At 43.4% G+C, this 7688-nt stretch overlaps 1 pseudogene; it reads left to right on the top strand.

Moving 5' to 3' along the window:
• The first annotated feature begins 591 nt into the window (after window positions 1-591).
• On the top strand, window positions 592-3419 carry LOC109738040 (cytochrome P450 CYP72A616-like; annotated as a pseudogene).
• Window positions 3420-7688: the final 4269 nt, after the last annotated feature.

The following is a 7688-nucleotide window of genomic DNA, read 5'->3' as shown; positions in this document are numbered from 1 at the left end:
CTCTTATGATCCGAGCGACTGTGGCGACGGCAAGGTCAGGTGGGTGCAGCGAGGTGGGTACAGTGGCTGAGCAAATATAGTTCGCAGTCATGCGTGCCGACTATATTTGGTCCGAATGAATGCATTTTAGGGAGTCAATTATTTTTAAGGATTATATTTTTTCTGAACCGCGCATCACCCCTTTTCATTAGTTGCATAACGGAAATACATCAATTCTAGCCCATCCGTCTCGGAAAAAAAAAAGTTCTGACCCAGCACAACAACAAAGGAAAGGGGAAAGAGGAGAGCGAGTTCAGCACCACTGGGGTACCAGTGTGAATGCGGGTCATGGACACATCCACTACGGGAGATATGTTTCAGTGATCCGCTAGCTAATGCTTAACTCTATCAACACACCTTTGCTCCTCAAATATAGATTTGCTAGAGATCCCCTTATTATACATCCAGTGGTATTGTCCTTGTCTTGGGAGACCGTTGACTGGCTCATGAGGCCATGAGTGCCCATGCCGCGTCACTGCGCTCACTTTAATTTAACTAATAATAATCAGATCTCCATCTCAGTTTCTTCTCTACCAAGTTCCTTCGGAGAGAGGCATGGACCAGAGTTCCCCACAGCCTTGATTTCTCTCCATATATATTGTGATGCATCCCCACCATACTCATTCAATCGAATCAATCATCCAACCATTCTTCCCCCAATCAAGTGAGAGAGACATGGTTCTTGGAGCGTTGATTAGTCCAGCTTTAGTGCAATGGAGCTTCCTGCTATGCGGCAGCCTGGGCTTTGTGCTTCTCTGGCAAGCTGCCAAGCTAATAGACCGGCTGTGGTGGCACCCGCGGCGGCTGGAGCGGGCACTGCGCGCCCAGGGTCTCCATGGCACCTCGTACCGCTTCCTCGTCGGCGACGTCGTTGACTATGAGCGGCGGAGCAAGGCGGCGCCCTCAAGGTCGATGCCGCTGCGCTGCCACAACATAGCCCCTCTCGTCGCGCCGCTGCTCCACGACATTGTCCGGGAGCACGGCAAGGCGTGTATATCCTGGTTTGGTCCGTACCCTAAGGTGACCATCAGCGACCCTGATCTGACCAAGGAGGTGATGTCCAACAAGTTCGGCCACTTCGAGAAGCTCAAGTTTCCGGCGCTGTCCAGGCTGCTCGCCGGAGGCGTGGCGACGTACGAGGGCGAGCAATGGGTCAAGCACAAGAGGATCCTCAACCCTGCATTCCATCTCGAGAAGCTCAAGGTACGTACACTGCTCCTAATTTTTTATTGTTCCATGTGTAGTAGTACTTCAATCAAATGCTGGCGAAATTATCAATTTAACGGAATCATGTGTATTTAATTTGCAGCTCATGATGCCAGCGTTTTCTACTTGCTGCCAAGAACTTGTGAGCAGATGGACGCTATCTCTTGGTTCTGATGGTACATATGAGGTGGATGCCTGTCCGGAGTTCCAAAGACTCAGCGGAGATGTCATTTCTCGCACCGCGTTTGGCAGTAACTACGCTGAAGGTGCCAGGATTTTCCAGTTGCAGTCCGTGCAAACTCCACGCCTCCTGGCCAGGGTTAAGAAGATTATCATTCCCGGCTACTTGTGAGTACTCTTTACTACGTAATCATCCTTCCGGCTAATATTTGTGTCTACGGCATATTCTATCTGTTTTCTTTGTGTTATGGTACACGAGCTCAAGTTTCGAAATGCAAACTTTCTACCCCAAAACTATTTTGCCAATATTTATCAAAAAAACATGGTCTAGCAAATCGGCTTACCTAAAATGAAATTTCAGGCGACTTACGCATAGCCGGTCCTGATTAATAAATCAACATCAATTATAGGGATCGTGCTGATCTTTAATATTTAAATAATTAGTTCCCCACTAACAAATTTGTTTCAACATACCAGCATGACACCTAAGCATGCAACATGCATGAAAATGACCCACCTTAATATGCAACCATTCAAATCAAAAGGTCCACCTCAGCATGGGAACATGCATGATAATTTACATTCTTTTATTCTATTTATATATAATAAATATTTTACAACTATAGACTAAAAGACACAATAAGTCATATGTATTTTAATTTTAGTTTCTATATTACTGCTTCAAATGTTCATGTCCCATAAAACTAAATATTATTCAAATATATTGCAAAACATTTTCACTGCAACGTGCGGGGGCATTGTCTAGTTTAGACTAACGCCAGAGACCATGTTTTGTCAATTCACGTTATATTATATTATGCATTATCACGAGATTTAGTAGCGCATAGACAGATTAATTAATTAAGTATAGTTAGTTTGTACGTGCTAGTAGTAATTTGTTGGGGTGTCATTTTTCAGGTCCTTGCCAACCAAAAACAATAGAAGGATGAGTGAAATTAATAATGAAATTGAATCAATTCTGCTCAATCTAATCAGAAAAAGAATGCAAGCTATGCAAGAAGGAGAAAATACCAAAAATGACTTGCTCGGTTTGATGCTTGAGTCCAACATGAGGGGCACAGATGAGAATGGCCAATGCATCTCAGGAATGACGATTGATGAGGTCGTGGAGGAATGCAAGTTGTTCTATTTTGCAGGAACAGAAACAACATCAATATTACTCACATGGACAATGGTCATACTAAGTATGCATCCCGAGTGGCAAGATCGTGCAAGGGAGGAGGTCCTTGGCCTATTTGGAAAGAATAAAATTGAGCACGAAGGCTTTGCCCGACTAAAAACGGTGAGTAGTGTTTTATTTACTTGATTCCATTGTTCTTATGAAATATATATTAGGAAGCATAATAAGTCATTTAGTCTACAATGTAGGTGACCATGATTCTTTACGAGGTGCTCTGATTATACCCACCAGTTGTCGCTTTCATCCGAAAAACATACAAGGAAATGGAGATTGGAGGTATCACATACCCTGCCGGTGTGCTCATCGAGCTTCCTGTGTTGTTAATGCACCATGACCCAGACATATGGGGAAGCGACGTGCATGAGTTCAAACCGGAGAGGTTCGCCGATGGGATATCCAAGGCATCCAAGAATCCTTGTGCGTTCCTACCATTTGGTTGGGGGCCACGTATTTGCATTGGCCAACAGTTTGCAATGCTTGAGGCCAAGCTTTCCTTGTGCATGATCCTTCAATGCTTTGAGTTCGAGCTTGCCCCATCATACACTCATGCTCTAGATAACACGAAAATGCTACGTCCTATGCATGGTGCGTAAATTAAGCTGAGGGCAATTTAATCGTCACATACGAAAGTATGCATGTTCACTATACGAAACTATGCATGTTCACTATTTACCGTCATCTGTCTCACCATGTAATCAGGCATAAAATTACGACAAGGATGGGCCTTTTCATATGACCCTTCTATTTTATTCTCGTAGACAGAGACTGCCACATCTGACCTCTGTCACATGGTGCCACTTCATCTCAACTATTGTTTCAAGAATCTTATAAATTAGTATCTTCCCTTTAATGCGGTGAGCTCCAATGCTTTATTCTCAAGATAATAGGCTCTCTACAGAAAACCAAAGCGTGAACAAATCTCAATCTTTAATTTAATTGTTACTGCTATGGTTCAGAATTCATGTTTTTTCATGTATGATTACATTATGAAAGAAGTATGTTTTTTGGTCCCCGCAACTATTGTCAACCACTACTGGAATTGCCGCAATTGTCGAGTTCCCAGGGAACTCAGCAAAGCCCGGAAAAAACTCGGCATTGTGTTTGCCAAGTTTCATTCTCGGCAAACAGCACTCGACTGGACAAGGGTCGGCAATCATTAACTTTGCCGAGTTTCTATTATCGGGCACTCATCAAACATTTAAAAATTCATTGCCGAGTTTCAAAAACGAGAACTCGGCAAAGTACCATGTTAGGTGAAACGGTCATTAATGGCGGTGCCACGTGGCTAGCAACCTTTGCCGAGCGTGGAACTTGGCAGTCCAATGACGACTAGGGGTAAGATGTTATTTTTTTGAAAAGGGGGTTGAATCCCCGGCCTCTGCATCAGAATGATGCATAAGGCCATATTATTAATAATCCAAAGGTTCAGCAATATTCATCATGTCTCAAAACAAAGCGGAAAAAAGACTCACTAAGAGCAAACAAAATACAAGGACGCCACAACCGGCTGGCATAAAAAAGATAGGAACACTAAATGTCTATCCTGTTACATGACCGCCATCCAAACCGGTTGAAGATAGCCCGTGCTACCGTCTTCCATCGGATAGATCCAGTAACCAAACGCTCCCTGGCCTCCGTCGGAGTGAGTAGCGACCACATACGGATCAGTGCCGTGGCTCGGAAAATAACCTGCAAGAAATTAATATTTGTTGATCTGTTAAAAACCAAATCGTTTCTGCAGTTCCAGACTGCCCATAATAAAGCACATACTCCTACACGAATATGTCTCGCTGTTTCTGAATCTATCCCGTCAAGCCACGTCCCAAATAACGTGTTGATAGAATTCAGAGGAGTAATATTAAAGGCTATGTGAACCGACCGTCACAATTTTTTTACCAAAGGACAGTCAAGAAAGAGGTGTTTGATGGATTCATCACTATCACAGAAACTACATCTTGTAGATCCTGTCCAGTTACGTTTTACCAAATTATCCTTAGTTAAAATGACTTGTTTATGGAAAAACAACATAAACACTTTAATTTTCAAAGGTACCTTGACTTTCCAAACATGTTTAGAGCTAGGAATAGAGCTTGAGTTGATAATATCCAAATACATGGATTTAACCGAAAACTCTCCCTTCTTAGTTTAGTTTCCAGCACAACTGATCGGGCTGTTGAGATAGCTGAACATCCATCAACCTTCTCACAAGATGGAGCCGGGCTTCCCAACGGTTTCCCGCTAGCGTCCTTCTAAACTAAATATTGAGATGGCTGGGCTGAAGTACTGTTGCAACGTAAGCGTCTCTTTGCTGAACAATATTATAAAGAGAGGGATATTGGATTGCAAGGGGCGTCTCCTCTAGCCACGTATCCTCCCAGAATCTTGTGGTAGTACCATTTCCAACGATAAACTTTGTCCTGTTGAAAAAGACTGATTTAACTCTCATCAATCCTTTCCAAAAAGGCGAGTCAGTCGGCCTCACCATCACCTGGGACAATGTAACATCCCAAATTTTCAATTTGGAATGTTATACATTAGATCATCATTACATAGCATATTTTATTGTATTTTGGCAAATCCTCGATAAATCCTAAGCAACTCAAGGAGCCTCGGAGAGAGTTGAGGATTTTCCCGATTTCTTTTTCATATTTGATTTTATCAAATAATAAAACGAGGATTTTGGTTTTAATTATTTTCTCTCCGAAAAATATATTTCATATTAAAATAAATGAGAGGAGAAAATATGACTTCTCCAAAACAATTGAAATATTGGAGGAAAAATATTAAAATCATATATTGGATTTTATTCGGATTTTATTTGCAATTTTACTTGCATTAAAAAAATTGCACGTTTTCAAAACTGCATTTTTGGGTCAAAAAAATGTTCACCTTGTTCTAATTATTTTAATTAGACGGGGAAAATTTGTTTTATCATTTTTGGATTTTTATTTATTTTTCTGCAATTTTTTTAGATTCGGCGGAATATTAAAAAAAAACCGCGCCCGACTGGGCCGAGGCCCAGCCGAGCCAGGCCGCCGCCTCCCGTCGTCTCCCTCGCGCGCACGACGCCGCCGCCGCCGCCGAGACCGGCTCGGACATGCCGCCCCGCCGCCGCCTTGCCCCCTCCTCCACGCCACCCCCCTCCCCCTCTTAAATACCCCCCCCCACCCCGCCTCCTCTCCTCACCCCGCCGCCGCCCCGCACCCGCACCCGTCGCCGCCCGCTGCGCCGCCGCCGCCCGCCGCCCCGCAGCCGAGCCCCGCCGCCGCCCGAGCCTCGCCATCGCCCCGCCGCCCCGCCGGAGCCCTGCCGGAGCTGCTGCCGAGGTAGCCGAGCCGCCGCCGCCCGAGTCCGGTTTTTTTAAATAAAAAAACCCGATTCGGTTTTTTTTTCTAAACCCTAGTTTTCGTTTTTTTAGATCGGTTTATTTTTTCGGTTTTATTACTTAGTGAACGTTCACCGACCCGTTTGTTTTAACGAACGTGTTCGTCGGATTGTCGCTGTTAACGAACGTCCATTCTTTAACTGTTCGTCCGTTTTCTTTTTCGCTGGATTTTTCCGCGATTTTTCAGATCGTGATTTCCGATCAGAACTTTGTGTTCGTTTAACTTTTCGCTCGTTTATCGGAATCAGGCGATTCAAGCGCCTAGAGTTTCGTCTCGAAATTCTCTTTCCGTTTAACCAACTCAAACAAGTTTTTGCTACTGTAAAATTTGACCTAGATCCAGATTAGTAAACGAAGCTTGTTTCTTCCGCCGTTTGACTTTCGTTGCTTCGTTCGATTTGATTCTTTTTGCAAACCGGAGTTCTTAAGTTGAACTTTCTGGTTAGTTCTTTTATTTGAGTTTTACTTGTGCATTAGATGAGTACTTATTGTGTGCTTGTTTGTTTGCGATAGAGTACCCGGAGTGCGCCGCTTGTTACTTCGAATCTCTAGGTTACGCGGATCATCAGCAAGGCAAGTAACACTTTGATCATACTCTTCCATACCCAGTTTTTATTTGCATTAGATCAATCCTCAAACATTGCATGGTTAGGATCCAATTTAAATTGTGGGTATTGGGAAGTAGTTGAGGTAGTACCTATTACCTGTTTTATTATCAAACCCTTGGGAGTTACTTCTACGTTTGCTTATATTGCCATGCTATGCTCGTAGACGTGGATTGGATTTGAGAGATATTCATGACAGATGTGAGATTGTTAATTAATGGTTTACTTAAGGTGGCAACTAAAACTCACATCTGGGTGGATTGAGGCACCTGGAGAACCCAGTGTTGCCTGTATTTTCGGATATCCCGGAGTACCCGTGTGATCATCCTATGGACCGCCACCCAGGCTCAAAGGATCATGAGATTATTCATGCTAGAAACTTCCGTGTGCAGCCACAAGCTATTATGGGCTCTAGCATAGTTGACTAAGTTGTGTGAGCTCTTGAAGAGGTAGACTAGCAGATGTAGGGGATGTAGGTGGTACGGTCTACCCAGAGTAGAGAGTTAACGCTTCTGAAAGACTGTGTCTCGGTCATCCGTTTCTCAAACATCATGCAGTGCGAGAATCAAGTGGAGGCGATCGAGTCTTGTGGGGAAAATTGCACAAAACTCTGCAGAGTGTACAAACTAATCATGATTAGTCGTGTCCCCGGTTATGGACATCTTGAGTATCTAGTATCTGGATTATCATGTGAATCTCATCATCATGTTACTTCAATTAATTTTGTTGGGTTAATGATGATACTTAATTGGGATTGAGTTGGAGGCACCTTCTCAATGTTTAACAACCACCATGATAGTTAAATAAAATTTATTCCTTTGCAGTAGGGAAAAATTGGCTTTTCGCAAAACTGTAACCATAGAGCTTTCCACCAGCCATATATGCATGTAGTATAGCATTATTATGTTCATTATTCTCTATGTGTTACATTGCCAGCATATTCCATGTGCTGACCCGTTTTCGGGCTGCAACGTTTTATGTTGCAGACTTTTCAGACGACGAGTAAGGTGCCTTAGGTCGTGGTCTTATACTCAGTGATGCCGTTGGAGTTGATGGACTCGCTTATCTTCCA

The sequence above is a fragment of the Aegilops tauschii genome, chromosome 3 (assembly GCF_002575655.3).
Source record: "Aegilops tauschii subsp. strangulata cultivar AL8/78 chromosome 3, Aet v6.0, whole genome shotgun sequence".
Lineage (NCBI taxonomy): Eukaryota > Viridiplantae > Streptophyta > Magnoliopsida > Poales > Poaceae > Aegilops > Aegilops tauschii.
Note: the sequence above shows the minus strand (reverse complement) of the source record. Positions and strands in the feature narration are given on the sequence as shown.